Below are 14,528 nucleotides of genomic sequence, written 5' to 3'. Positions count from 1 at the left end.
TAGGCTGAAACTTCTATTTCCTAAATGTTTCTAGAGATCAGCAAAGCTAGTAGGGTAATGGAACATTTTTCCCAACATTATAACAAGGCAGAAATGTTAATTTGAAAACATCTATCATCTCCATTGAAAAAAAATTTGCTTTCTGTAGAAAAGTCAAAATTCTCCACCATCTTCAGTAAAATAGGGTTGGGCACTGGGTGTGCATCGATGCCCAGTTCCACCCACATGGTGAAAGGAGATGCAGTGCAACTGTATGGCCCCAATCCCGCCATTTGGCCAGTGGCACCCCGTGGTGCTGGTGGAAGGAGGGAGAGGCTGCCGCACCCCTCGTTCTTTCGTTCCTGCCATTTGCAGTGGGCTCAGCTCTTTGCCACCTGGGCTTGGTTGGGCCCTTTGCAGGATGAACACCCTGCACATCACGGCGTGCCCTGGGTGGATGCAGCCTCTGCCCACTGTCTGTGCAAGGAGTTCAGCACTCGCCTCTGTGTGGCGAGCGTTTTCTGTGCATTTGTAGCTGTGCTTATGTTTCTTGCAGATGCCTCAGGGAGCACTCTGTGGAGCTGAAATAATGTAAGATCTGTTCTGCTCAGGGTGTTTCACTCCCTGGCTGGTAGGAATACCACGAGAAGACCAGATCTTGCAGTATTTCAGCCCCCTAAGTGGCTCCTTGAGGCAAAAAAAGATCCATGAAGAAGAAACACAAACACAAATACCAAGGTATTTGGTTTCCCTGTGCATTCATCCTCCTCTTCTGCTGTTCATGCACTCACTGGTACCCATGCAAAAATAGTAAAATACAATACAATACAATACAATACAATACAGTAATAATTAAACAAACAAACAAACAAAAAAAACCAACTCCAGTCATGAAACAGTGAATACTGCAGAGTGAAGCTTGAAGATTTCATAAAATGCTTGCACATACACATACAGCACAGGTGTAGAGGGACAAAACAAAGACCTGCATTTTGAACAACATTTGTTCATAATTCTGCCATAAAATTTGTGTGAACTGATCCCCAAATGCACAGTCTCATGGACAAAATGCAACCGTACACAAGTTCATACATAGTACTGCCATGTATCCATAATGCAGCCACAAGAAAATCAGACTGGAGGAACCCCTGTGGCTGGAGGATCTGGATATGGGAATGTAGGGAGTGCCTTAGAAAATGTGCACAGGGCACAATGAGATGTATGGTGATTGTGGCATAAAGGACACCTGCATTCCAGAAATCGTGTGTCCACCCACTCACATTCTGCTGAACAGGGGAAGCAGCCAGGAGGGGTGCTGGAGGCCAAGATTTGCAAAACTGGCTGATGTTAAGGTCAGAATGTGCAACTTCTGTGTGAAAAAAATGCTCTGTTGCTTCCTGTTCTGCTCTGTAGCTGTCTGTAAGCATTCAGCTGCTCTCAATACAGTAGAAGGAATCAACATGGGTTTCCTTCATTTTGTGTTGCCAGTATAAGGGGACACGATGGGCACTAGCGAAACCCAAATATCTCAGTATCTTTGTGGGAGGGACTGGGCTTCCATCAACAAGGAAAAGAAAACAGGAAGTGCTGAAAAGATGGCACCATTCTTTAAAAAAAAAAAACATTTCAAACATTTCTCATCCAGGCTTGTATTTTAAGGGATGTTTGGTTTCTGCCAATCTTCCAGTCTGGCATACAGAAAAACTTGTGGGTTGCACGTAAGGTACCATTTTGCAGCCGGGTCCATTCTTCTCTTTCATTTACTCTTTGTCATTTGTTCTTCTCCTCTTTGAAACATGTTAATTGCCTAATTAGTCTGCAGCATCAGCAGCATGTGACGTAGCCATCTCTTTCACATGTACACAACCTCTCCTCTCCAAATACAAAATAGCAGCAAGCGTCTCCACTGAGCCAACATGGCAATAGGCAGGGCACAGCGGTCAGAAAAACCAGCAGTGCCCAGTCCCGTCTGAACTGATTTCATAATCAGTTGGGCATCCTACTGACTGCTCACAGATGGGCTGGGCAGCGTGGATGCAGAGCTACCCTCTAGAAGGAGGCAGTGGGGTGCTGGTGGAGGAGCTCCATGCCAGCAATGGGGCAGCGTCAGTGGGACATGGCCCCGCTGGTGCAGGGCTGGGTGCTGCAGATGGCAATGTTTGCTGCTGCTGCAGGGAGGCAACCTTGGAAATTTCCTGGAACTCCAGGTCTGGAGCCAACCCCTGCTCAGGGGAAGGAGGATGCTGCGTCTCAGTCCATAAAGTCCCCAGAATGGGAGGAAGGGGCGAGAGACACACAAAGTCAGTAGTAAAAAGAAATGAAAGTCGGCAGCTTGCCACAGCCGAGTGCAGACTCTGCAGAGCTGCCTCTTTTATTGGTACCCAGACTGAAGGGAGGTTTACGCTCTCAAATATGCCAAATTGGAAATGAAGTGCCGGCCAGAGCCCTCCAATGCCGCCTGGAAAGCCACCCTGAAATCTGCTGCTTCCCTTCATCCTTTTCTACTCTATCCTTCTTCCTCTTTTCCACCTCTCCATATCTGCCCCCTTATCTCTCATCTTCTTCTCCCCACCATGGACTTGTCACCTGGTGCTATCTTCCTCTGTGGCTCCTGCCACCTCCCCGTGCTGGGAAGTCCCTTGGGTGCTGGGAATGACCCAGCTTAGAACTGTAGAATCACTGAATCATTAAGTTTGGAAAAGATCATTAAGACCATCCAGTCCTCCCATCAACCTATCAACACCATGCCTTTGGTCAAGGGCAGTGAGTCTCAGTGGCAGAAGGCATCAGGCCATCTCTTCCTACCTCTTGCTGTTGAGCTGAGGGCAGTAATTTGCATTACAGTGACAATGTGCTGTCCTTAGATTTGTGCCATCCTGCTGGAGGGCAAAGCATGGAAGCTATAAGAAGCAGAGCAAACAGCAGACACAATGGTGATGGCACAGAAAGGAGACCCATCACACAAGAACTCAGCACATAACCTGGCATGCTGCTAGTCAAGAACTGACGTGCTGTGTATGCCACGGGAATACTTTGCCTATTAACATTAAATGTAAAGGCTTGGGATTGGCCTTTAGGATGAAGCACCCAAATTGAACCTGATGTAAGGAAGTTTCTTCCTGACAAAATGGTATTGAAATGATGTCAGCTGGGTGCTGATGCCTCAGCAAGATCCCCAAGCAGGGCACTGAGTGCCTCATAGGATCCATTCAGACGTGCTGACATGCTAAGCTCATGCTGGGACACCCAGTACATTTGTAAAAGAGCACGAGAGGCTGAAGGTGAGACATCAGTCACCAGTTCCTCTGGGGACCTGGGCTCTCTGCTGCTCACCAGCTGATATTTTTCCATGTCATTTCATTTATCCAATGCCTCAGTTTGCTGCCTGCAAAAGCCCAAAGGGATTATGACATCTGTTGTCACATTAAAACACAGTTTTGACTATGAGGAGGTCAGGTACCATGGTGGGAGCTGTTCCAGCCTGAAAGGCTGGTCTTGTCCTGCCCAGTGCTCTGTAGCACTGCTGCTTCTGGTAGGAAAGGTCTTGCTGAAGTCACTTCAGTACTCATGGAAAGTCGTACAGCCAGCATGCAGGAAAACTGTTTGCTCTCATTCTTTACTCCAGTTTTGGCTGCTGAAGCAAAAACACATAATAAAGAGGATTTTAATGACAATCTGCCAGCATGTTTAATATTCCAGCCTGAGGAATGATCCAGTGATGTACTGGAGCCAAGGGAAAGGATGTGGTTACTTCCATTGGGCACCAAATTGATGCAAAAATAGTCAAACCTCACAGAGAACCAGGCTGGCAGCTTCCAGCTGATCTGCACAAAGAGCTGAATGCTGAGCTTTGGTTTGGGGCTCGCTCTCCCGCAGTCAGTGTCATACAGGTCCATGCTGAACAGAGCACCTGGGAGCTCTAGGCATCTGTAAAGAGGGTTTTTGTCCCCTGCAGTGATCAGTGAGTTCCTGTTCTGCTCTGGGGGAGGGACTGTGAGTTTTTCACATACAACTCTGACACTCCTCACTCCCTACAGTTTCAGGTCTGGGATGTGTTTGTGCTGTACTTGTCTGTAGCTGATCCTCTCTCTGCCTCTGCTGGATTATTGCCCTGCTTGGTTCTGTTACCCAGCAATTGCAGGCACAACATTATCTGGACAACTCTCACTGTTTCAGAAGCAGAGCAGCCTGTGAAGCTCCACTGACATTACCTGCTCTGCCAGGCAGGTGGCTGCAGAGAAAAAGGCTTACTGATACACTACGTGCCATAAGGAATTTCTTGAGAGCAATGAAGGTGGGAGACCTGTGAACATGAGGACCAGTGTCCTCTTCAGCCCCAGCTGGCAGTAGAGTCCAGTCTGCTCCTGGTTGCATCAACACTGCACCTGCCTGGGACAGAGCTGGGTTTCAGGGTGACTGGAGATGGATCAGGGCACATGTGGGATCTTCACTGCTCCCAAGTACAGAGGACAGATCGTGCTGAAGGTGCACGTGTCCTGGCTCCTGATGGGACAGGTAGTACCACTGAACATTTCAGGCATGATGCTGCCATCCCCAGCCACGGCTGAGCTTGCAATGCAGGGAGGCTTTACGAGACCCAGGAGAGATGCTGAGGGCTGACCCTCTGTGTCATTGGAAGGGGAACTCTGAGCAAAAGGACAAAGTATTATAGGATATATTTAATAAAACAAAACCACACAAAAAAAAAAAAAAAAAAAGAAAAAAGAAAAAGAGGCCAATGCACGAGAAGGTAATGTGTTCATTTGAATAATGGGCAAAATCAAATTAATTCTACATTAAATAGTTCTGAATAAAGGGTTTAAGTCAGCAGTTTCAAACTTGTTTTCCTTAATTACTTTCCGTGTTTAATGTCATTAAGAAGATTAAAAATTCATTAACAAGAGTAGTAAAGTGGCAAATCAGTAAAGCTATCACTCCAGGTTAAAAACTACGCTGAGGTTGACACTTTGTACACTTCCACAGGCGCTGTGTGGAACGCAGCTGAGGACAGCTGGGGGGGACACACCAGCATCCTCAGGGGGTGCCTGGGGTCCAGCCTGGATGTGGCAGCCACCGGCACCATGGGCTCGGTGCAGCGCTCTGAGAAGGGCAGAGCAGACCACAGCAAGCACAGCAGTATAACCATCAAATATGGCAAGCATCAGGAACAGACTGAAGCATGGAGAATGGCAGGTATTATAAAGCACTAAGGCGTGTTAAGGCAATCCAATTGCTTGATTGGCCTCGTGTCCTGAGCCCTCTCCGTTCGAAGACTCGGAGGGCACTGAGCACCAGGGAAGCGCTGAGTTGTGCTGGGCTGGCCCCTGGGGAAGAGGCAGGGTGGGAAAGAGATCTGGGGCTTCTTTCTCCTTTCGCTGTAACACATCCTCTAGTCTTATCACTGTTACTTGGGAGAAGAGGCAGCTGACCCCCATCTCCTCCTACCCCATCTACTGCCTCCTTTCAGGGAGTTGTAGAGGGCAAAAAAGCCTCCCCTGAGCCTGCTCTTCTCTTGACTGAACACTCCCAGTTCTGTCAGCCTTTGGGATCCTGCCCCGTGCTGCCTTCACAAACGGCCCTGAAGTCCCTGATGCCATACATCCCACCCTGGGTAGGTCCATGGCAAAAGGTCACCTCCACTCAAACTGGGTCAACTTGGTGGGCAAAGCAGGTGGAAGGAAGCCATTAGAGATGTCAGCAGTGTGCTCCATGTCACCCAGCAGGACTGTGGGAGGGACAGAAAATGAGCCTTCCTGTCTTCAGCCCAGTGTGAGTCAGCACTGGGTGTCATCCTGCAGCAGCACTGCAAAACTGCCAATGCTGGCCTTGCAAAACCAGCTTCCAGGAGTCATGACATCAGCTGTTTTACAGTCATCTCTTTGTATCTACTTTATTTTCTGTTTCTTGAGCTCTTAAACAGACTTTAAGTATCTTTATCTTAACAGAGCTCCATCCCCACAGAAGGAGCACAGGGCAATGCTTCCTCTGCCCACAGCCCCATACCTGGGTCTTGGTGGCTCCCACCAGAATGCATGAAACAGGCTCAGGAGAATGACTGATGAGTACTGATCAGTGCTATGGGAAAATCTGGAAATAACAAAACCAATATCAATCCCATTGCTAACCCTCAGCCAAGAGACTGAATGTTCCAGCTGGAGAAGGGAAGTGTTTGTGGTTGAACTGGAAATCTTGGTGATCTCTAATGCCAACCCACCTCCCCATTCCTCCAGCTGAGGGATCCCACACAGGGATCCTACCCACACAGATGGTCCTCATTCACGGTGTAGCCTGGTGGTTCCCTCAAGGAAGGACTTTGGCTGGTGAGCCCCAGACCTGCCCACTCGTGGCTGTGAGGAGGCCAAGGCCACTCACTGTGCGTGAGTGTCCTCTTGGCAGTCCTCTGTTTGGGATTGCTCTCCCCTCCTTGGCCAGGCAGAGGCATTCCTGTTCATGAAAAATCCTTTCTGACCAAGAAAAGCACTGTGCTTCATGACTCTGGAAATCAACTGAAATCTCACCTGCAGCAAATAATAACACAGAACAGGCAAGGAGGAGAAGGCCATGTTTGGATGGACACAGCTTTTAAAGAAGAAAGCATGCTTATTCTGCATATTTTTCTAAGAGACTGTGATCAGCCAGACCATGAAGAAGGGACCGTGGGCTGTGCAGTGGCTGGATTTGCCCCTCCTTTGTTTTGCTTAGCAAAAAATACAGGTGTTTGTTTTCTTCCTCCTCGGTTTTGGAATAGAAATGAATGCCAAATATTCTTCGGACCAGAAACTCAGATCCCTGCTCCGATGAGCAGCACGATAGAAAGACACATTTCCCCCTATTTTTCTCTGGCTTTGCTGAGGGGCTCCCATCTGTGGGGCCATGTTCATCCCTCCCAGGCTTTGTGGGATCAAGCAGAAGCCTCGTCACTGCCCATTCTCACCACATCCCTTTGTTCCCAGGAAACTACAGCAACCCCGTTTTGGAAGCAGGTGGGAGGAGGGAAAACTTTTTTTTTTCCCCCCTCCCCTTTTATTCTTTTGCAAGCTTTAATTATCGAAGAACTGAATTTGAGCTGTTCCTGTCTTCTTCCTTCCCATCATTTCTCGGACAGTGTTTCTAACAAAGGCCTGTGGATTGGGTTTGAGGATTTTTTTTCGTTTTTCTTTTCCCCTCCAGAGATCTAAGGGATGTAATGAGACACCAGCACCCTTTCCTCCCTGCAGCCCCCAGCCCAAGCCCTCCGCCTTGCCAGCCCTTCCCGGCTGTCCCGCTCCTGGGGGAGGGAGGGCAACCGACCTGGACAGTCCTCCTGGGAGGTGAGCACGATAGAGTTACAAAGGGGAGCAGCTTGCACACTGCCTCCACTTTGATGAGGCAACATTTAATTATATCTATCTCCCCCAAGCCTTCTCCTAGTGAAAAAGATCTCCTGTTGTCTAGGCTAATTTGTCCTTTTTGCTTAATTCTCTAACCTGTGTGCTAAACCCTAAGCTCATATTACTCCAGCATCCATCTCTCCCACTCCACTACCAGAGCCATACAATACAATGGAAGGAGTCTGTGTGTCCTTCGCTCCTTGTGCCATAGGGCAATAACAGGACCTGAAGCTCTTCAGGCACAAAAGAAATTGGGGCATGTCAATTAGCCATGGCCATTGAATCATAGAACCATAGAATCATTAAGGTTGGGAAAGACCACTAAGATCACCTAGTCCATCAACTCATCAACACCATACCCACTAATCACATCCCTCACTGCCACATCTCCAGGTTTCCTGTCCACCTCCAGGGACAGTGACTCCACCACTTCGCTGGGCAGCAAGGTGTCTAAAAACCTCCAGTGATTTGCATTACGCAGCCCCAGGTCTACCGGAGCTGGCAACAAGGAGCAGTGCCATACATCCTCACCATGCCAAGTGTAGTCACATTGCTTGTGTCAGCTGGGGAGGATGGAGGAGAGCAGGACCCAGCCACCCAGCCACCTCTCCAAGCTGTCTGACTGAGGCTCTGCACCAGGGGGACAAAGGCCAAGAGCCTTCCTTATGGGAAGCCAAGGACCTGCACCTTTGCCCCTCGTTTTGCTCCAGGGGAAGGAAGGCATCATCTTTAAAAGGCATAGAGCAAGGGGCTGGCATACACAAAGGGTGGGCTGGAGAAAGAGAGCAGAGGGGGGAGGAGAGCAGAGCAGTTGCCAGGTTGACTTGAGCCAGAATCTTTCATGGGGGGGCAAGGGGCAGGGAACATGGAGGATCAACATTGTCTTCTCCAAAGAGGAGAAGAAAAGAGTGAGAGAATGCAGGAGGAAGACAAAGGGAAATAGGACTTGTTGGGGAAAAGAGGGGGACGCTCAGGGATTGAAGCAGGCTGGGGTCCAACTTAATAAGAAGCGAACCAAAACAAAACCCAAACAAAAAGTGACTCAAGTTGGCTGTGGGCACCCCCTCCCCCTCGCCGCCATCCCCAGAAGGCAGCAGAGCTGCGGCTTCAAACAGCCGCCTCACAATAAATTCATGGCAGCCAGGGCCGGGAAACAGGCTGCTGCAATTTAAAGGAAGCGTGGATTTGCATATTGAATTAAAATTAAGAGCTAATTATGCAAATAAATTATGACATTTGGCAGGAGAATTTGCTTCAAGATCATTTATTACGTTCTTTTTATAACAGTGCGAGCGTTTAACGGTCAAAGACAATATTTTAAAGGAAAATTAACGCAAGATTATTAACCTAAAAACAATTCCACATTAATGAGATGTATTTCTCTTCAACTTCTCACACCTGGCTGCCTATTGATGCCCAGCCAGGACTGTCTCTCAATAATTGGCATTTTTTTTGCAGGCAAATATTGAATGAAGTGGTGAACGTTGCTTTGGACAAACTCGCTCAGGAAAATTCCTTCAGGGTTTTAGCTTGCTGGTCTGTAAAGGGAAGTTGTGAAGGTCAAACATGTTTCATGTCGTTCTTCTGTGTGCTCGGACTGACCGGTTCCGGATGCACTTGGGAGGGGACACAGCACTGGCTACCCTATCTGCATGAGAATAAGAGCTCTCCTGTGAAAATGTGCATGACTGCTTTTTGGAAGAGATGTAAAATGGAGGTCTTAGCCATTTGTTGTCATTGAAGATCCTATGGCTTTTTTTAGAAGATCGGAGCCATTAGCTCTGGTGTCCTGGCTCCCTCCAGCCCCACTAACTGTTGCTCACCTGATGCTGATCACCTTGATCTGGGGCCACTTTCTGCCCTGCCTGTCCCAGGGCTGTGCAATCGCATCAGTGGCCAGGACCCTCCCACAAGAAGGAAGTCTTCAAGAAAATTCCACATTGAGTTTTGGATCAGGAAGGTTTGCTGGGACTCAGAGGGACGCAAATGGCTCCAAGGCTCCAAAGTTGCCCAATCCTGGCCATTGAGAAGAGTACCCAGCCCAGGCTCATCCCACACAGCTGCAGTGGTTGACTATTAGCTGGGAGTACAGCTGTGTGTCTACAAGATGAGTTCTTGTCCAAATAGGAAAGAGACCCTGCCATTTGCTTCCTGATGCAGAAATATCTGAAAAAGGAGTTTGGCAAACAAAATTGGAGGTATCTGCTCTTCTCTCTTGCTTTGCCTCTCTCCATGCTGCAGCCAGAAGGGATGCTGGGAGCAGGAATGCTACTTTTGCAGCCAGGTTTCAGAAGATCCCAGCTTGGATGTTACAATGGAGCTGCACACAGGAATGACTGAAGGAGAACAAAAGTCATACTCAAATGTCTTAGATAGCAAGAAAGAATTTTCCTCCAAGACAGTATTCTGAAGCTTTGCCAAGGAAGATGGATAATGTCCTTCGATCATCTTCACTCCTCCTGCTTTGCCTCTAGCCCTGGCTATTCTCCACTGTGATCTGCTCACCCTTAAGGCATCATGGGAGGAAAGGACCCATATTTGGTTTGGTACTGGGTTTTCCTTTAGTTCCATTTCTTTATCTCTGCATCTTAAATGTGCCCTCACGGAACCACCTGCCTTTGTTAGGAGTTTCCTGAACTCCACACTGTGCCAAAGCTGGAAGGGACTTATCCCAGAGCTCAGTGGACAGTTTGCTTCTGAGGCATCTGGAAGGCTGCCTGTCGTGGTTCTTCCATCTCCTCTCCCAGGGGATTTTCCCCTTCTCAGGTTCAAGGTGGAGAGGACATTCCCTGCTAAATCAGTCCTGGCGCACAGCTCACAATGGTGTGCAGAGCCAACCGCAGGTAACAAATTATGTTGCAATAAATGAAGGGTTTGGAGCCAGACAAAATGTGTGACATTCGAAGTTCTCAGCTCTCCTCCCTCAGAAAGGCAATCTGTGACTTCTGGGCCCTCCTTAATGACCCAGATCCGGATGGAAAATAATATTAATAATAATAAAAGAAACAAAGAAGGGGCTGGCGCATTTTTTAAATAAAGAAATTTCCCTCATCTTGCGGTTAATTTAAAAGGTTTATTTCTTGAAATGAATCCTCTTCATCAAATCTCCGATCCTTGAAAATCAGTGCAACCTGCCTCTGTGGATAATGAATTGATTTGTAATGTAAATTATATAAAACACCCTCCCCGCCAGCATTTGTGTGTGAGTGTGTTTAATCTAAAGCGTTTAAGTCTGAAAATGAGCTTCTCCATCAAAAGTCTCGATTCCATTTACATTTCTTGCATACGAGTCAATTTGTGCCTGACCCAGTCTATAAATCACTGCCAAGGAGTGCTGTGTCTGTACCTCTCCTCTTCCCCCACCCCCTCCCCTCATCCTTCCATCCTTGCACATGCTATCTTCAAAACAGCATCTTCAGATGCCGCCTGTAAACAGCCCCCATTCTCTGGCCAAACGCTGGCTAGAGGATGAGGGACCCTGGCCCCAAGAGGTGTGCAGTATGGTCAGCAGCAGCCAGGCAAGAAGTCCTGCTCTGCTGCCAGCTGCTCAGGAAGACTCTCCCAAGGGAGGGTGCTCTCTCTCTCGGTGGCTCCTTTCCAACACGTGGTTGCTTGCCACCAAAGGAGTCCATGGCTGATGCATGTTACAGGTTACGACCAGCTCTTCTGCAAGAGTACATTAACATGGCCTTGGAAAATCCACCGAGTGGGAGTGATTTATACCACCAGAGACTTTGTCTCAGTCTTTGTCTCCCCAAGTTTCCCATCGTGCCAACATTTATCCTTCACCTCATCCTATTGGAATACCTCTTTAGCTTTCCTTCTGCGTACTGAAATCAGTGGACCCTTCTTGCTTGTTGGATCTCTGTATGATAAGTTCTCAAGACCCTTTGGGAGAGCAGGGAACTTGCAACCGGTAATATCTTCACCTAGAGGGTCTGGTGACATCTGTGTGAGAGTATTGAAGGTGGCTTATTAGTGATGTACCTGAGGACCAGCAGGCCAGGAGGTCATTGCTTTAAGTCTCTTCCGTGAAGCATCGGCAGTTCCGAGTCTGTGAAATGCATCTTTCACAAAGCTATGTTTCATGGCTAACAGAGAATGCAGATGGGATCAACAGTCCATCATTGACTCTGGTGGGGAATTTTTCTGACACACTTATTTTTCTGCTCTACTTTTTTCCTTCAGGAAGAACATAATTGAAACTGATTTCTGATGTTTGGGGGTGGGGGGGGAGGAATGGAATCAAGTTTGGGAATATTTCATGAGTCCAAATATGAAAAAATCCAATATATTGGTGTGAAAGCTTATTGCTCCAGTTGAGGTATGGGTGCAGTAAAAAGAAAACTGAAATCTGAAATAACAATTGGGAAATTGCTCAAAACAAGTTGAATTAGATTAACTGATATTTCCTGGGTTTGTTTTAATTTGAAGGGTTGGTGTTGGCTGGCTGGCTGGCTGGTTTGAGTTATAATGGTGAACTTGTGAAACTGATTAAGACTTGTGATAGAAAATATTTTTGAATTCTAAAAATTTGTTCAAAGCAATAAAATAATTTCCCACCTAGATTCCACTAATTCTTTCACAAGCACCAATTATTTTTAGCAAACAGATTAAGAAAGTCCAGGACAGAGGGCTGGAATCACATTTTTGCTGATAGAAAATACATACTGGGGTAGTGCAGGATTCTCCCTGGGTTTGGCAGTCTGGAGCAGGGACTGTTGCAGATTTACTTGGATGAACACGGGGTGGTTTTGCTTGTGAGCAGACTGGTTTCACTCTTTGGTCTTCCCCAGTGTGACCAAGACATGTCACTCCAGTCAGAAACTGACAGTTAGCCAAAGAACAAGAGCAGGACAAATGCTAAAACAGCCCTTGGAGGCACATTCACATTTCCCCAAACCTGCATGAAGACTTACAAAACCAAATTAACCAGCCCTTGAATTCCCTTCGTCTCTTGCTTTCCACAGCACAAAGACTCGTGGAAGTACTGAAATCAGAGCACAGAACACATCCAGATCTCCAAAAGAGCACGAGATGAAGAACAGCCATATGCCCTACCTGCAGCCACTTGGTGTCCTCTCTCTGCAAACTTCGACCTTCCTAAATTCTGTTCTCTCTGAGCCATCCCAGCAGAGGGGAACTCAATCCTTTGCCTCTGGCTACTTCAAAATGGGAAAGTGCAATATCAGACAAGTGATGTGAGAACTCAGCTTGAGCTGGAAAGTCAGTCTGGGATGAAGTCTCAGTTCACAGACCTACTACAGGTAAGGCATTTCCTCTCTGTGCCTCGGTTATTTACCTTTGAAAAAGGGGTTAATGCTTGTTTTCTCCTAGATTTTCATAGTGTAGATATAAGGTCTTTAGGGCATGGTCTGTATGTTACTGTATGAGCATATGGCTCCAAGCACAGCAGGGATTCTGGCCTGGGAGAGGCCCTTACAAACTGCTGTAATACAAATAGGAGGAAGAGTTTTTCCTTGAGATTACCCCAGGGGGATTGAGGTCAGACCTTCAGTGAAGGAAGACACAAACCTATTACCAGTTTCTGTGGGGACTAATACAGTTTGCACTTCGTTAGAGGAATTTAAAGTGATTCGTACACATTAATTACTCCTTGCAGCATCCCAGCTGGATAAATATTATTACCTTCATTTTACAGAAAGGGTAACTAAGATGTAGAGAAGTTCATTTGTTTGACTACAACTGTACAGCACGCCAATGGCAGAAGCCAGGAATAAAACATGAGAGAGGACAGCCAGTCCCACCTCTCTCTAAACCTATGGGTCCCAAATATTTTTTGCCCTTGCAAAGGGAGCAGCTTCATCCCCCAGCTGGGCTGGGCACCGCCATGAGGGCTCTGCACACAGAGAGCAGTGCATGCGGCACTGCCTGGGAGGCACCGCTCCAAACCCCAGCCTACATCGCCTTGCACAGACAGGAGGAGGAAATGAAAGTGCAATTAGCTGGAAACAAATGAATTCGTGTTGCATATATTTCCCAAGCTGATGGGTTGGTGAATGAACCACTCGTTATTTCATGAAGCAGCATCTTTAAAGGTCTGTAGAACAACTTGGGAAAAACACAGCCTCGCTGTTGTGACATTTTTTGCAATATTTCTGAGTGTTGTCTGTCCCGGTTTCAGGCATAGGTGCTTCTATATTTACATATTTTTTTTTCTCATGAAAAGGAATTTTTGAGGTTTGTAGTTGTTTTAACTTCTCGCCTTGGATATTTCAGTTCTTCAGATAACCACATTTTCAGTGTCAGCACATGGCCTAGAAAGAAAATATTTTGTACCTTAAATACCAAACTCTCTTTTGTCCTATTTTCCCACCTTTCCTATACTATAACATTTATAAATAAGTGCTCTTCTCTTCCAAAAGGAATACTTCTCTAAAGCCAAAGGGATTTAAAAATGAAAGTGAGAACACAAAGCAGAACCAAAAATACAGAACAAAAGAGAATAAAACCATGAATTGGTTTTCAGTTTGAACTACAATTTCTTCTTACAATTATTGGGGAAAAAATAATGTACCTTTAAAGAATTTTTTTTTTTTTTTTTTTTTTCCTACAAGAAAATCTATGCATCCAGAAATTTCCCAACCATTTATAATCTGTCGCATTCCCCCTGTGTGGTGAACAGAGGCACTCGGTATTTCTCTGCCGCAGCAGATAGGCTCAGAAGACGAGAGCAGGGTGATGAAGTGTGAGACCAGAAGTGTGAGCTTCAAAGGTGACAAAATGGGTTCTCCAGGTAAGAGCTCTGAAGATATCACAAGAACAGTAGTAAGCTCCGCTATATTAAATATTGAACTCGCGTCCTGGCAGATGCTATTTTTCAGCCTGTGGTCTGCAGATCCCTGGCAGAACAGGGACTCGCTGTGAGGAGGGTGGGAAAAGCGATTTCAGCAGCGCTCTCCAGCAGTTTGGGAGCTGCCTGCTGGGGTGCTGAGCCTTCGCAGGAGCTTTTCTGGGAGTTCACAAATCAAAGCAAGTTGAAAGGCACTGCGGCAGGATAATGTTCTATTGATTGCTTTGTTTTTGCAGAGGATAGATTTTGTTTAATCTTCCTCTTCCTTACATTGCTCGACGCTATTAGTTCTATCTTCACTAATATCAAAGATAAAAAATCACTAGAGAAGAGACTTTCCAATGTGGTTTGCACAACTTTCTGGT

At 46.8% G+C, this 14,528-nt stretch overlaps 1 long non-coding RNA gene across 1 annotated transcript; it reads left to right on the top strand.

The window, feature by feature from the left end:
• The first annotated feature begins 1,254 nt into the window (after nucleotides 1-1,254).
• On the top strand, nucleotides 1,255-7,282 carry LOC149917042 (uncharacterized). The gene is made up of 3 exons (XR_016468552.1): nucleotides 1,255-1,331; nucleotides 4,963-5,172; nucleotides 7,150-7,282. It is a non-coding gene; the product is annotated as an uncharacterized LOC149917042 (long non-coding RNA).
• Nucleotides 7,283-14,528: the final 7,246 nt, after the last annotated feature.

Source organism: Phasianus colchicus, chromosome 8 (genome assembly GCF_987193195.1).
Source record: "Phasianus colchicus chromosome 8, bPhaCol1.hap1.1, whole genome shotgun sequence".
Classification (NCBI taxonomy): domain Eukaryota; kingdom Metazoa; phylum Chordata; class Aves; order Galliformes; family Phasianidae; genus Phasianus; species Phasianus colchicus.
This window is presented reverse-complemented; position numbering and strand designations above follow the sequence as displayed.